Raw genomic sequence first — 17,240 nt, 5'->3', positions numbered from 1 at the left:
GGCACACCGGAAACATAGGGAGAGAGATGACATACATGAATGGCCCTCGGCCAGAATCAACCTGTGGACGTTTTGGCTATGTTGTTTTGCCCTCTAACTATTAGGCTACATGGGACGGTGCCCCATTGTTGACAATCCTGATCCTGGCAGAATGTAAAAGATTAAATCACCCAAATTACAAAACAACTGTTTTCTGTCATACCTCGAGTGTCTTGCCATGCAAATAATTTATATATATATAAAATATTTAGATATAAAATTGAGAAAAGCAGCAAATTATACCATTTGAGAAGCTGTAACCAGCAAATGTCATTTTGCTTAACAAAACCACAAAATAGATTACTAACTTACCAAAAAAGTTGACTAATCGATCAGTTTAATAACTGTTGAAGCAGTGACCATCTTGTAAGACATAAATGTTGTGTGGTGTGATCTCAACAGAACATCCATCCGCAGTCATCTAATGCCTGATAATGTGGTATTTACTGGTTATGCTGAAATAGCAGAGGAATTGCAGTCTTTCCTCATCAAAGTCAAAGACACATGTTTTCTCTCGTTTCCATCCTCTTCCCACGACTGTATTTTCCCCATTCCTCACCAGAGTTAGGTAGTACTCTGGGGCGTCAATCTGAGCCGTGAGCGCTACTGAGAGAGTAAATTAATTTTCCACGTAGACCAGAGGACTTAATTCACCTACAGTTCCTGGAGCTCATTGCGGGCCAGCCCCCAGTGGAGATAGCGATGGGGCTCAGTGTGTACTTGGACTGGGTGAGGAGATCCAGCAGAGCTCTTCCCGTTAGGTAAGCCTAGCTGTCTTCACTCCCCACCTCTGTGCATCAAACATCAGCTTGTCTCTCTGACATCCCCTTATTTCCCTTCCTTCTTCTCCCCCATCTCGTTCTCTGGACCGGGGAAGAAGCTCCTCCCCCCTTCCAGCTTCCTTCATCCCCCACTCATCCTCCTTTCACAGTCAGAGAAGAAATGCTCCACTCATTCTCCTTTTCGTAATACAAGCCTCAATTATGCATAAACTCGTCAATTTGGCCGTTCAAAGAGGAACGACATGGAATCCAGTGGAGAGGGCTGTCTGAGGATATATCTCAGATGGTGACAACGGGAATCTTAATGCATGTCTTAGTGACTGTCCTGTCTTTCACACCCACTCCCATGTGACCCACCCCCACAATCACATTATTAAACATATCTGATAGAACTTAAACCCAGCCTGCAACTGAAATGCCACAATACACCCCCGTGCTTTATTTTTGAATCTGCCAGCTCTGCTGCTGAATTAAGCTGCCTGCATGACTTTTGCTAACCTCAGATTTCCACCAGCCTGTTGAAAGCAACATTATCTAAAGCTGTCAAAGCATTGTTGATATTTTATGATTGTGGCTCAAAATGTTTGGCTCCAAGCTTTATTATATTTACATCTTCTTCTTTCCAAGTCTTGGCTTATGGCATGTTTAAATGAGATTGTGAGAGAGGGACCACCCCAGCCTCTGCTGTCTTGTTCTCTCTATCTTCCCCTCTATTTTTTCCCTTTCATCTGAGTCCAACTGTACCTTCTCGGTGACACAACATGAGTAAATGGTTCTGTCAGGCCTCCTGAGTGGATTAAAGTGGCCTTCATTTACCTTCATCATTGACCTTATGAAGCTGGTTAACTGCAAAATCCTTAACCCTCAACTGTCATTGTACACTCTAATTCATCCACTCACATGGGGCGACAAACGCATATTTGTGTTCACAACATTATAAAAGGGATAAAAATGAGTCGGAAAGATCTATAATGAAAAAATAGGTTATGGGCTAAAGTAATTCATTCTGGAAGTTTCCCTTTTTTCCGATTTTGGTTGAGATCAAAGCGTGGTTTCAAGTCTAATTAACCAAACGAATGCAGATCCCAGACCTTCTGGCTGTGGGTAAGGCCTTGGAGGGATCCCTAGCTGAAAATCCACATCAGATTTAAATAATTAATATGACACCTTGAGCTCTGCAGAGAAAGAGGGGCTCCATGTTGGAGTTTAGAACAATGTCACTGCCAAGTGTAATGCTGTTTGTCTCCATGAAAATGAGCAGGGGAGAAAGCAGCCACTCCATTGTATGGCCTCCTTGCCGGATCAGGGGACTGCTCTCTCCTTTGTCATGCTAACGGGCTTTAAGGGGCCGTTGGTAAAGAAGACCTGCGGCCTGCGCTCCATTCCTGGCTGGGTCGGGCTGAAGCAAGCTGGGCCTGGCTCTGGGGACTTGGAGCTGGGGTCATTTTATGGTTTTTAATCCTCTTAATCCCCGTTAGAAGGGGCTTGGTGGAGACAAATCCGCTCCCAGAGGTCCTTAGGATTCAAACGCTGCGCTTGAGCAACTGTATCATTTGATAACAACAATGGTCGAGGATAGAGAGAGAAAGGGAGAAGGACAGACGGGGACTGAAATGGGAAGAAAGATCGAAAGCAACATCATGATTGAGAGATATAGATTTTATTTTTGCCCTCTGGTTATTAGCTCTCCTCCTCACCTCCTCTCTTGGTTACCTCTTGCACTTTTGTCTGTCAAAGTTTGTGTCAAGGTGAATAAACCGTTCCAGATCCACACACACACATACACATAAACACTTGGTCTGGGTCTCATGCTAATGACCCTTATGTTGGCCTGTGGTCCATAAAGAAATTCAGTGCACTCTCAGCTCTCGGTTCCCGGTGTGGACAGAACAGCACCCCGTTTTCAGAGTTTCGGAGAGACTGGGGAGCTAGGGATAATCCAGAGGGCCCTATTCAAATTAATACACTCCTGTTAACCTCAGCTCAGACAAGCTCTCTTCATTATCACTCAATTAAAACTGCATATTTGAACAGGCCTGGGCTGGAGAGGCCTCAGACTGTCTGAGCTTAGTGACCAAACAGTCAAGCTATGAGGGAGGGAGGTCACAGTGGGACATAAACACACTGATCAGGAAGAACAGGGATGTATAGTACACTTACTAATTAGAAACGTTTAGGATTGTGACACAATATACCAGCTGGAGTTCTAATAAATAATTACCAGATATTAGATGATTATTTTCTGTTTTGAATTATGTGAAGAAAAGTCTCTAGGCTTGATATTTCATTGCTTGTCTTAAATTCCAGGTTTAGGATTGTACCTTTTGGTTGCGCAGAGAAACAGCCGGCCGCTACTGAAAAATTCTTTTCAGTGCAGACAACATTCTGGCTTCTCTGTCATTTCAAACTGAAAGAATATGACAGGGGATGGTTAGCTTGAGTCACACTTGCCCGTGGCTCACCAAGTAACCCAAACATAGTCTACAACGTTCCTTTTGTGGAGAATGACATGAGACAATGTGAGTTTGTGGTCAGCCATTTTCTGACGGCGGAAACCAAAGCATGGAATGAAGCAGAGGAAAATGCTAAGGGAGAAAAAGTGAATTTAGGAATGATGCTATGCTACAGAGCTTTAGTCTTTAAGGGGACAGATTCCTCTTGTATTTAACTGCTCACCTGTTCTTGTTTCTAATTAAGCACTTACTTCTTTGTATGATATCTCTTGGTTATTTGCTGTCCTCTTCCTCAACTCCTCCTTTTTGTTTCTCTTCCTCACGTTGCCCACCAGCTAGTTCCTGCTAATGTACCCGGAGTGGAGTATGGGGTTGAGCACCTTCAGCGTTGAGCCCTGGTGTGGGAACAGGCTAGCTGTCTGTACTCTGCATATAGCCTGCAGCCAAAGACTGAAAAGGAGCGAGCAAAACAACAACCACAAGTCTGGCCTGTCTGCAGAATGCCAGGACTGCTTAGTGGTTGGCAGCCTCCAAAACACAAGGGGTACACTGCTGTCATTCGATGGGAAGCAATGCTTGAGATCCCAAATTCCACAGACAGGGCACATGTTACTTGGAATGAAGAGGGTAAATCACTCCCCCAGTTTGCATACGTAATGTTGGTCTTGGATGATGATAGTCTCTGAATCTCAAAATGAATTTGAAAAATACACATCCTGGAGTTGAGTGGAGTGGGCTAACTGAGAGCTGCTGGAAGTACTCACCTTCACACAAATCTGTATATTGTTCTTTAAAGATTTCAGAATCACTACACCTCCTCCTCTAAGTACCTGGTGCCAGGTAGCTTATTTGGTGAAGGGTTAATGTGAACTGCTGTCTCCTGCTGCGGCTTTTAAACCAAATTTGGGGGACAAAATTAGTGTGTATTCTTTGTGGCATCCCATAATCTATAGTGGTAGTTGGTAAATTGCCTAATGACGCATTGAGGCAATCTTATCAACTTGTAAAGTTAGGACACATCATGTGATTATGTCATATTTACCAGACATATGCCTTCACGGCAATATGTAAATAATTCAGGGCATAAACTTCAATATTTTGTTGTGTTAGCAGGAATGATGAATCGTTCATCACTTCACAGATAAAGTGTTTATTATGGAACATTTATTTATCACTCCTCATTTTATCAAGCAAATTGTAAAGACAACTTCCTGCTTTGACATTTGGACTTTATTTTTGGTTGCATTAAGCATACGGATTCATATTTAGGGAGCATGTGCAGGTCTTCTGAGGGGCCGCCTTCATGGACTGCTTCAAACACCTGGACTGGGACACAGCTTACACAGGTTATGACTGAAGACACAAAGAGACGACAACAGTACTGGAGTTGATAAGCCATATTTGGGAAGCACAATCCAAACCTGTGTTATCACCTTTACCAAAGATGTCAGCAAACAGTTAATACAATTACAATTACAAGTTCCTGCACTCCAGAAAGACAGGAGCATTAAATGAATAACTGACTGGCAAAGAGCTGTGCTCGCACCCTTTGATTGGTGATTTTTCTTGATTCATGTTTGTATAAATACAGTATGGTACCAGCGCTATTTGTCTATATATATTTTACCTGAGGACGGTCTATAGTGTTATTGATAAAGTGAGTACAGTGTGCAGAATTTTTTGGTTCTTTTACAACCAAATATGTCAGAAATATTAAATATAACACTATCCACACATTTATATTTCTTAAGAATTTTAAAGGGAATTTCTTTCTAAAACAACTTAGCAGTTGTGAATCTTTTTAGAGCTTTAAAATAAATAATTTTTATATTATTACTAGAGTAGCATGATGGTACAATTGTTTAAAAAGCCCACTAATGAAATTAAATCCCAGTGTCCACAGAGTTCACAGTGTAACTTTGACCCTGTTGTCCTCTCCATAGTAACAGCTAAAACTAAAAAGACCATTCGGAGCACCAGATTGCAGTTTCCATCTGGTGAATTTGCCGTGCGACACAGGAAGATGTGTGAACATCTTTTCGTAATTGCGGTTTCATAAAGAACAGCAGTGTCATTTTTTACTCTGCTCTTGCTGCGCACACATTGTTTCAAACTGTGGCTTGTTTTTCTTTGTCGGGCCCTAAGTCCTAACTCCACATTCTTTGATCGGGCTGCGTTCACCACCCTCATGTTTCTATAGCCTTTGAGAAAGACAAACACAGGCAAGAAACCTGTGTAATGAGCATAGTGTGCGTGCTTGTGTGTATGTGCGCTTTATAAATCCGAGTTCATTTCAAACACTTGGTTCTTACTGGGAGTGCAGCTGAGACTGAAAACACTGCTTGCTGGTGTGTGTGTGTGTGTGTGTGTGTGTATGTATTGATGTGTATTTCCATGTGCGTTGACAGCCTTTGAGCCAGTTCTCGCCTTCACTAAAAACGCTTAGGGCACAAAGCAGCCTTCCCCCCTCTGCTCCTTAGCACAGGCCCTGCTCTCGCTCTCTGACAGGAGCTGAAGGTAAGCACCAAAGACATCCTGACACACACACGTAAAAAGCACTTTTGATGCGGGGAAAATGGACCGCTTTGCAGTGTACAAACAACAGCAAAATGTCAACAGAACGAGGCGAGTCCGACGGGAGGCAACAACACAAGCCAGGTTCAGATGATATTACAGCGAACAAAACATGAGCGTCAACCACCAAAGGCCCTTTTCTTGTCTACCTCGATCTTCGCATTGTTTTGGCTTTGTCTGTTTATCAAGATAGATAGATAGTTTATTTGTCCTCAAGGAGGAAATTCTTCCGCAGCCATCAAGCAATCCTTTCCTCCCACGTTCAATCAAAAATGTGATAACTTACAGGAGCATGACAAAGGAAACACACAAGGGGAAAAAAGAAAGAAAGAATAACAAACCTTTTCACCAACACAATGATGGTAATTGATTATTATTGTTTATTATTGTGTTTTTTTCCAATCCCTCACATTTTTTCACCCCAAATGCCTGTCCCATGCATGCTTGCTTTTAAACATCTATCTATCTATCTATCTATCTATCTATCTATCTATCTATCTATCTATCTATCTATCTATCTATCTATCTATCTATCTATCTACTGTATCTATCTATCTATCTACTGTATCTATCTATCTATCTATCTACTGTATCTATCTATCTATCTATCTACTGTATCTATCTATCTATCTATCTACTGTATCTATCTATCTACTGTATCTATCTATCTATCTACTGTATCTATCTATCTATCTATCTACTGTATCTATCTATCTACTGTATCTATCTATCTATCTATCTATCATATTTAACCTTGTAACTCCTCACATCAGGATGACTCTTCAATACCTCCCCTCTGTCTGTGCTGGTTTTCCTGTGAGGTGTGTCTGCTGAGGGCAGGGGGTCAGGACCCAGTGATTCTCTGGAAGATAAGTGTCTGCTCTAACCCGGGGCTACACCTGTAGGTCACTGCAGGGAGATGCTAATCTCTCAGCCACCCAATAATACTGATGATCTGCATCTGAGACCCTCTCCCTTGGGAGTGTGTGTGTGTGTGTGTGTGTGTGTGTGTGTGTTTGGTTGTGGGGGCTGATGGATGAGGCAACAGGGGGCCCAGCAACCCGTGTGTGTGTGTATTGTATTGGGGAGGGGAGAAATTATTTAATTCTATGTGTAAGTGTTAATGTGTGTATATGTGAGTGCAAGCGAGGGTGGAGCTATCTTTCAGGGATGCTTGGAGGGTAACTAGTCCATTTTCCATGGCCTCTACCTTCAGAAGGGGCTTGAATGCTCAGATCCTGGACTGTATAATTTGTCACCTATTTACGTGAAGCCAAGAACTGGAGAAGTGGCACGAGCAGGTGGTATCTCTCTCTCTCTCCCTCTTCCCTGTGCCATAAACAGATGTGTCTGACTGAGGAACATCCCCCCATCCTCTTGCGTTCTCCTGGGTCTCCACTGCATTGCACTCTTTTTGTCTGAAATAACAATGCAAATAATGACTGGTCACCAGACAAAATCACCTTGTCTTGCAGTCACTAGAGAGCCAATACTGAGTATTTTAATTTGTTTAACAGTACCTGCTAAAACCTGTATAAACATGTAACATTTACTATATTGTGGATAATGTGCTCTACTCATAACAGCATAATACAGGCAAGGGCGAAAAAAGAGTAAATATGGTTATGGTAACAATCAATATATTAAATAAAGCACTAATTGACTAATGCTAAATGTTGCTGATCTGAGACAGAGATTTTCTCTGTAAATGAGCACCTTTTGTAAAAACTACAAAACAAGTATTTGTCTATGTTTTCAGTGTTAACTTTTTAACCAGCAGCTATATGCTGCATTAGGGCTGGGCGATATGGCCAATAAATGTTATCATGATAAAAACATTTCATATCATTCGATATCAATAATTATCACGATAAATGTCAAATCATTATTTCTTTCAAGTTAAAGGCAGATTTTTGCTCCTGAGTGAAAATTGAAGAAACCTGATGGTTAATTATGTGGTCAAACTTATCTTTATGGTCAGAATGTGACGAACACTTGATGCCGAACAATGGATCACTTCACAAATCTGACTAAGAACATTCAAAACTATTATCTTTTTCAACAAATATGATTAGTTAATGTTTTTTCAGGCCTCTTTTTTCAACAAAATAAATATTTTAATAGAAAAATTAGTTGCTAATTTGTTTGTGATTCAAATGAATTAAAGTCAATATTTGTTGACAATATTTTGAACATTTATTATATTGTTATTGAGGAAGGATTATCATTAGCCAAGACCTATGTTGTATATTCAGTAGAATACATAGTAGACAGAGTGGTAATAACCACATGCTGCAGACAATTGCTGCTCCCGTGCAACAAATTTATGGTGGTATTTATCGATTTGGCACATTTACTGAAACACAATTGTCAAAATTAGTACAATCAGCACACCACTCTGTTACCTGCAAAAGGTGATCGCTCAATCAAAAGAATTAACTCATGTTTCAAATGTAAATAAATCCATCAATGAATAAATCATTGTCATCAAAACAAAAGGTTCCTTAATCATTGCTTAATCCAAGACAGTAAAATGCAAAGACATCTTGTCAAATGACAGTGTACTCTGAAAGTGTGATGGTTACCCACTATGTAATATTGTCCAATTGCTAACAAAGTATTTTTAGGCAGCTGAATAGTATTGATGTCAGCCATGGCAAACACTATACTTTCAACAAAACATTTCTGTATTTGGTGACACTATGGACCGGCCCAGATTAGGTTGCACTCTTTGACAAGCCTCTGTTATACTTTTCTTTTTGCTTTTCTCTGGGTCTTCCTCTCCCCCTCACCATACCACTCCACACTCTAATGCCCCTTCCTCTTGCACGGGCAGATTCTTGCTCCTGTCTGTCTTCGGCATGCTCCATATTCCACAATATTCCACAAATGTAAAATTGAGTCTGCAGTATAAATGTGTCTGAGAACTGATCAGGATGATGAGTTTTACCTGTTCCCCAATCTAGCGTAAGTCTATCCATCTGACAACTTTTACAACAATACCACATAATGATTATGTGTCTTATATGTGTGTCAGGCTATTGTGATTGTTGGTCACTCTATTTAGCATGTAGGGATTTACTCAATGAACATGTGTATACATGTGCAACAAATGCAAAGTATTTTGATCTGCAAGGCTTACTCAGGGCATTTTGTGTCAAAGCAATTATAAATTACTATAGTCATGTGACCAACTGACCTAATGTTCTTATAGACATATAGTTTGATAAAGTTCAATAGTCATTTGACAATTGTGCCATAGCAATTGAGAAAAACTGTAAGTGCGTTTTGACCACCAACACAATGATAAACAGGTCGCTTCACAGCGATACACTTTAGTGACAAATCATACAGACCCAGTTTTCAAAAGACATGTGACTGAGTTAATCCCATTCTCCAGTCTGTTAAACTGAAAAACACCCAACCAGATGTGTTCATCAACAACAGCAGTAACACACTGGTTTATATTTAAAATGTGTATCAATGATGCTGCAATTTAAACAGTGTGCTTTACCTGTGTAGTAGATCAACTGTGCAGACACATAGTGGTAAGGACTGTGTGCTAAAGAGCATGTGCACTCAAGTGCACCCCACCCACTACTGTGATTACACATTATTTATTTTTTTTACCCTATGCTTATGGGAGTATGATTGTAGTAATATTTTGTTAAATGTATGTGGAGAGTTGAGAAATGAAGTATGTTTCAATCCTTGTGTGTGTGGATTTGTGAATGTCTGCAGGAATCTGCAAATGCATTCTCAGGTGATAATAAAGCACATGACCACAAACGTTCCACTGATCATAAAGCTAAGAGTAACAGGTAGCTAAAAATGACTGATGGCTTAACACACTCTTAGAATTTAGAGAGAACTTAGAATGTTTACAGACAAAATGGAAATCACAATCTTTGTGATGTACCAAACACTTATCTCTAACTTAGCTCTTGATCTGAACGAACTTCACTGAACATAATGAATAATCATAACAGCCACTCCCCATGCCCGTTGAAATATATTATAGTCAGATATTTACAGCAGTAAGAAAAATTCCAAATGTTTGATAGGAAATGATGGAGAGAAAGAAAGTTAAGATGAGGCGGCGAGAACCGTTAACATTACTTGATTAGGTGAGCAGTTGGAAAAAAAGTGATTGGGTCTGTCCTCAGGCTACCTAACTCTATTCTCGCACACACACACACACACACACACACACACACACACACACGCTGGTACTGCATGCTAATCATATTTCACCCCAATCACTAAACACACATTTATATTTGAAGGTTTATCCCAGGCGGCCATTTCAAATTATTATGTATGTGATTCCAACCACACAGAGCACAGAAAGTGTTTACTCTCTTCATTGAGGCGCTGGATAAGTTGAGAGCAGAAGCTAAGTGTACTACAGTCTATGGCAGAAGAATAAACATTTTCCTTTATAGCCTGAGGACCCACTTTTCATCTGTCAAGCATGTTTTAATAATTAATCTGTTTAATACACACACAGCATCTGCTGGGTACAACTCCCATCCTCCCATTCAAACTGACTAGCACAGCTGCCACTGTTTGGGTGTACTGTACAGGTCTGGAATATGATAAGATGTTTTTTTTCTCCTTTGCAATACACAGACAGAATAATGCTATAAATGCGGACATACAGTATATAGATACACATGCACTGACTTGTATATGCGCACACTCTTGCAAAATAGTTTATGCTGAAGGGGTGAAGTTCTGACTATGGGCCCACTTTCCCTATGCATTTCTCCTTGGTGAACAGGCCAAATGGGGATTGTGTAAATTAAATACATTTCTTTTTCCGGCAGCAGAGAGAAATGATGCCAGATTAAGCCCATGAATATATACATGGGCCAGGGCTGACCTGTCTCCAGACGCCTGATTTCCCTGGAGGGGTGCTGACATGGTGAGGGGCTCCAGGGGTGTGTTGGTGTGTGTATGCATGTGCATGCATGTGTGCTTTCTACTGTGCGTGTGTGTGTGTTGCACAGTGCACCTCAGACAGAGGTGAGGAGATCTCTTGAACAGGTCCAAATTGAGCTTAATCTCATTCCTCATTGTGCTGGAACAGGAATGAAATTGCACAATTGCACTTTAATCGACGATCGAACACCCTCTCCCCCTCCACCCCCACCTCCTCTCCTCTCCTCTTCCTCTCTCCTTTTCATTTCTCTTGGTCTCTCTGTCTCTTTGTGTCCTTGGCCCTAAATTCCTTACATGGGCCGGTGGGCATGATTGCCTCTTAGCCTGTATTTTCTCTTCTCTTCTTTTTTGTTCCACTGGAAGCATCTAATAATGTCTGTTAAAGCAATCAGGAGGTTAATGTGGTTAGGATAAGGGCAATCATAAACCAATAAAGGCCATCCGGATGCCCCGTTTCTCTTTCATTCCACGTCTAATCCTGGGAGATTGTGATTTTGGGAATCCTGTGCTGCATCCGTTGCACTGGAGCGCGTCTCCATCATGGGCAGGAAGGATTCAGTCAGTCCCTGGGGTTGATTACAAACACACACACACACACACACACACACACACACACACACACACACACACACACACACACAGACAGTCATTTGTGCCACACAGGTGCTTCTGATTATCTAAGGTAGGAAACCTTTGCTCAGCTGAATATTAGCCACATGAAGAGCGTTTGCTGTGAGTATACAGAGCGCCTTTTTGGTTTTCTCCCTGAGACATTGTTTGCAAAATCAAACAAACCACAGTCTCCACGAGAATCTATTTATATTATGAGTGAAACAAGTTGAGGACAACATCTGACTCCACTAAACTAACAATGACTGTGTACGGATTACAGAGATCCATGTCAGTAACCACAAAGAAACACTCGATATGGTTGACTGCAGCTCAACCCTTATGTCAAGTCTTCCATTTACGTGATTATATCACAGTAAGAAAACCTGTGGCAGCAACAAAAATGCAAGCACTGATACCATAAAATGTTTCGAAGTTGTAAATTAGCACCAAACAAGCTCAGAAAATTGTAATTTATTCCTTTATAAATATTACATATTGTTATTTGGTTACATGTACAATTAAAACGCTGTACCTTTAACTGCAGTCACCTGGAATCTGTACATGTGTATAATATCACAATTATAAAACACACATTTCTTACTGTAATTTAATGGTTTAACTGCATTACACTCTGATGATAATGCTTTATACCCGTTCAAATGTGTGTGCAAACATAATGAAAAGAAAATGTGTAGAAAAACGTACACCAAGATCTGTCTTTCGAGAAAAAAAAAATGTAGGTACTAAAATGTGTTGATTTGTTGCTCAAGGTGTTGGAACAAAACAATGCAACAAAGGTTCCCAGGCTGTTGTATCTGGGGTGGATGTACTCATTATGGCCCATAATGAAGGGGCCTGCTTACTGCTGTGCATCTACTCAGCAACACTGATGACCTACACTCACACACACACTCACACATACAAACACAGGCCAGGCCGCCGCCAGGCTGTCAAGTCCAAAAATAATTAGGCATCAAAATGAGTTTCCCTGTTTTTTTTCCCTCCCCTTGTTCATTTTATTCATGTGGTGGAACTCGGGAGACTGGCTAATGCAGTTAACATGCTCTCATCATGAATTTTCATTACACCATTACATGGGTACATTACAAGAGCAGGAGAGCTGTGACTACAGGGATGCCATCAGCATGCACAAACTGACAGAAACACACAGAAATCCCAGACACACGTTAACCCATGCATTTATTCAGATGAATGAACGTATACATTATTCTGTATTTCTCTGCTTTGCAGTATGTCTGATATATGTAGCTTTTTGAAACACAACCGCCTTACATTATTGGTAATGCTACATACAGTATGTGGTAAGTGTGGTTAAAGGAAGAGATTGACATTTTAGGAAATATGCTTATTAGCTTTTCTTTTTGAGATTTAAATGATCATTCATATCTGTTCATTAAATATGGAGCTACAGCCAGCAGATGGTTAGCTTAGCTTAGCACAAAGATTGGAAGCAGGGTAAAACAACAAGCCCAGTTCTGTAGAAAATCCACCAACCAGCACCATTAAAGCTCACTAATTAACATGTTATATATTTGTTTAACCTGTACAAAAACTGAAAGCAGATTGGTGTTGTTCCTGTGGGACAGAGTCTGACTAGCTATCGACCTCTGTTTCCAGTCTTTATGCTAAGCTAACTCGCTGCTTGCTGTAGCTTTGGATTTAATAGACATAAGAGTGATTTCAATCTTCTCATCAACTGTTCAACAATATTTTCTAAAAATGTTGAAATATTGCTTTAAGCGTGTAATATTAATGCTCTGCATACTGTCTAAGTGACAACCTATATACTGGAGTCAAATTATTCATGTTCATGTTGTCCCACAGGGTCAGTGAGCAACAAGAGTGTGTAGGTGTGAGTGTGTGTCTCATTGCTAGCTGGGGCAGTGTAGCATGTTGGCGGCCTGTGTCTATCTCTGTGTGAAATGGGTTTTCTATTGCTGATTTGCTCATGCTCAATTACCCAAAGTCTCCTGGGGCTTAGGGAAGGTAAACACACATCAGCTGGGCCTGATTTATTTCACTATCCCACAGCAGCCTGGAATTAAGGCATGAATGCTCTCTCTCACTCTCACATAAACACACACTCCCTGCACAGACATGTGCTTAATAGTGTGGCAATTATTTACTTACAGAGATGATTATGATCGTAATTGTTCCTATGTCAGTTGCAGAATTTTACACCGACAAAACATCTCAATAAGCCTACCAAAAAAACATTAAATCCACAAGATCAAACTGTTCATTACAATTAGACAGCAATGCTTACAATGCCCACACAGCTATTTTATGAAAGTCCTAATGCCATGACAGATGAAAGCGCCGGTGCCTTTGTTACCATGCCAAGGCCTGCATCCCCTAAAGCCTAAATCTTCTGCCATCCCTTCCTTCCTTCCTCTCTCTGCCTTCCTTCTTACTTTCCTGTAATTTAACAGGTATCTGTGTATGTGCACCTTACCGTCCTCTGCTTCTCATACATGGTGTATTTATTGATTCTTATGAATAGAATGTCGATTAGGAGCCTGACCCCATTAGACCCCTATTAGATCCTATCTAAAGCCAGTCATGGGCCCTGCACAGTATCCTTGGTGAAACATGTCAACGCTAATCACATGGCTAAAGCAGAAATGGAGGGAGAAACAGAAGGGAGAAAGAAGAGCAGAGAGGGTGATTGTTACTTAGCTTACTTGTTTACTGATGAAAACACCCTGGGCTGGACTTGGTGTTTTGGATGCAAATTAAGATATGGTTTCCTCCTATCCTATATTTTCACCATTTTCTATCACCATTTGTCTTGAAGGTGGGGTATGCAATTCTAATCCAATACAAGTCTTTTTGTCAAATTCACTAAAACAAAAAGCGGCTCGGAGCGAGCCATACAACACTATTCCAGCTGTAATTTGTGTGTTACTTGTTCACAGACATTCAGCTTACTTTCTAGTTCGCCAAGAAATTCTGTTGTTGTGGTGTTAGCTATAGTAGCAATAGAGTTGTGAGTATTGCTGTCTGGAGCTGCTCTGCTGGCTCTGGGAAACCGTCTCCCCCTCGCTGCATGTTAGCTTCGCAGCAGCAACTGTAGCAGCAGTTTGGGTTGTTTGCTCTATATCATGGTATTTGTCACGATGTTGGATTTCAACACTTTTTAAAAACAGCTAGCAAAAAAGTGAAGACTCCAAGTAGACTGGATTCTCTGAATTTGATCATTTTCAAATTTGTCTGTATTTCCATAGTTTTCTATTGCTGCCTGCCCCCACTGTTGGCCTGTATAGGAGCAATAAAAAAAAACTCATTGACTAATTGTGTGGAAAAGGGACTCTTTGGTAATCTCAGTCTGTTAGTCTGTTGACCACTTTGGTGTAGACTGAAATATCAAACAACATTGGACTTTGTCCAATACTTTGTATTATGACAAAATACCTGCAAAACTAATGACATTCCCCTCAGCCTCAGCTGTACTTTGTGTTTAGTGCTAATTAGCAAATGTTGGATGCTAACATGTTGAACAAAGATGGTAAACATGGTAAACATTATGCCTGCTAAACATTATCATGTAAAGATTGTCATTGTGAGAATGTTTGCATGCGGACATTAGCATTTAGCTTAAGTCACTGCCTGAATGCAAGACTTCAAAGCATTCTATGCAAACCCATCTTTTTAAAGGTTTACTTGTTTACCGTGGAGACCTGGATTCACTGTTTGGCACATAATAGAGCTGTTCTCGCTGATTACGGTGAAGCACTGAACTCCTTATATGACCATTTCATGCACTGCTCACACAAACACCTTCGTGGGATATGTCATTTAGATGTAATACAATCATAAGAAAAAGAAATAGCCATGTATACACAGTCAGGAGCTGTTTCTTTACATCGTACCATACTATACTGCCAGTTGTGTTAGTTTGAGAGCTTGACCGCCAGAGTCTACTCAAACCCAACATTGTCATGTCCATGTGGAGGAAAAATTGGAAACAACATATGAGTTGACGGATATCTTTTTGTCTTTTTTGTGAAATGATCATGGTATTCCAAAAAAAACTAATTGATTTGTGGTTAAGAATGAGGGTGCAAGTGGGAGAAAGAGGTATAAAATAATGGTATAAAAGGAAGAGCTTAAGGTGGGAGAAATCCAAACATTTTCCTCCCATTTCTCCTCTCTCCTGCCCATCTGCCCTCCTCCTCTTCTCTTTAAAGCTGTCCTGGGCGATTGTTTATCTTCAGAGCATCGCTGTCTGCCAGACAGGACTGTAACATCAATGTTAGGAAGCGTTCCTTTCTCTGGTGTAAGGCTGCAATGACAACGTCTGCCATGTTTCACTCTGATCTCTCCATCAGTGTGAATAAGTGTATCGCCACGCTTCCTCAGACTGTCACTCACTCCTCTGGGGAGACACTCACACACCGCTTCTTATTATCTCTGCCAAGATGGCCTTCAAATGGAAATGCTGCAGATGTAAATACACACAAACACACACACACTGACACATGTATTGTATATTATGTATGTGTATGCTATAAGCATATACACACTCCGCAGTCTGCAGAGATAGACATACATGTGGACATGTGGATGTTAATGTAGTGTTCTAATAAAAACTGGTGTCTTTTCACAGATCAGTGGGTCAAGCTAGAAAATGGAGACAGAAGGATGTGACAGACAGGGCCACAGTCCTGTAGTGTGTGTGTGTGTGTGTGTGTGTGTGTGTGTGTGTGTGTGTGTGTGTGTGTTAGTGCACATGAATTGAGTGTGTGCAACTAGTTTGTAGCGGCTGTGTTTGTCTGTGTGTGTGCGAGCCGACCTGTAGTGCAGCTGCGCAGCATAAGCTGACTACCTGTGTTAGATTCCTCTGTCTTTCGTGTCACATCAAAACACCTCATTATCTCCTCCTCTGTCATTGGAATTCAGTGTTCTTTTTTTACTATTAACCTACTCAATATGCTCTCTCTCTCTTACTCACTCTGTTTGTCCCCCTCTCACTCTGCTCTCTCTGTCATCAGCTGCTGAGACAGTGTTGGATAACAATTTCTTCCTTCTCATTTAAAACCATTATTTAAATAACAGATGTCTCGTCCAGTGGAGGACAGGAGAAGAAAGCGGTGCACTCGCACTGCTAAATCCTTTCATAATTTGTCAGGTGAAGAAGACCTCTGCAATGTGTGGCATTAATGATCTTCATCAACCCTTCAGCTGCCTCTCAGGCAATGGCAGACCATATGGTGTTGTGCATCCTAAATGGGACGACCCTGCACAATGGTCTCAGGTTGAAGACACAAATTGTGATTGTTAAATTAAGGTTGAATCACAGTCAAGCATAGGAAAACTCAGGAAGTGACTTAAAGTTTAAACACTGTTAGCTATGCATCTGAGCCAAGAGAAACCATTTCTCTGAGCTTATCATTTTGTTAATCATGTTAGAAAATGTAGCTATGTCCATATGAACATACTGTTGAAGGGTAAGAATTAATAACTTTGCATTGCCAACAGATATTAATAGAAAACAGAAGCATTTCTAACAAGTCAGCTGTGCTTCATGTACCCTGCGGATGGCACATGTTTAGCTGTTGCTGGAGGCAATCTCTCTCATCATTTGTTTTGATTTAGAGACGTTGATATGTTAAATCTGGACTGTGCATTTTTGTACTGAACTTGTCCACAGAGGCATACACAGGCTACAGTAACCGTAGTCAAGGCCCCGGCCTCTTAATTACAGTACAAGTCAAGCAAGAAATAAAAATTACTTGAAACGGGAAGTTCATATTACTGTGTGAGCCTGGCTGTGTCAGCAGTGATCACTCTCTCCTCATTAGGGTGTTATTTC

The 17,240-nt window shown here is 40.8% G+C and overlaps 1 long non-coding RNA gene across 1 annotated transcript; it reads left to right on the top strand.

Annotated features, from left to right (window-relative positions):
* Positions 1–9,836: 9,836 nt before the first annotated feature.
* On the top strand, positions 9,837–10,292 carry LOC123974361. Its single transcript, XR_006825832.1, has 2 exons — positions 9,837–9,975; positions 10,135–10,292. It is a non-coding gene; the product is annotated as an uncharacterized LOC123974361 (long non-coding RNA).
* Positions 10,293–17,240: the final 6,948 nt, after the last annotated feature.

The sequence above is a fragment of the Micropterus dolomieu genome, linkage group LG07, assembly GCF_021292245.1.
Source record: "Micropterus dolomieu isolate WLL.071019.BEF.003 ecotype Adirondacks linkage group LG07, ASM2129224v1, whole genome shotgun sequence".
Lineage (NCBI taxonomy): Eukaryota > Metazoa > Chordata > Actinopteri > Centrarchiformes > Centrarchidae > Micropterus > Micropterus dolomieu.
This window is presented reverse-complemented; position numbering and strand designations above follow the sequence as displayed.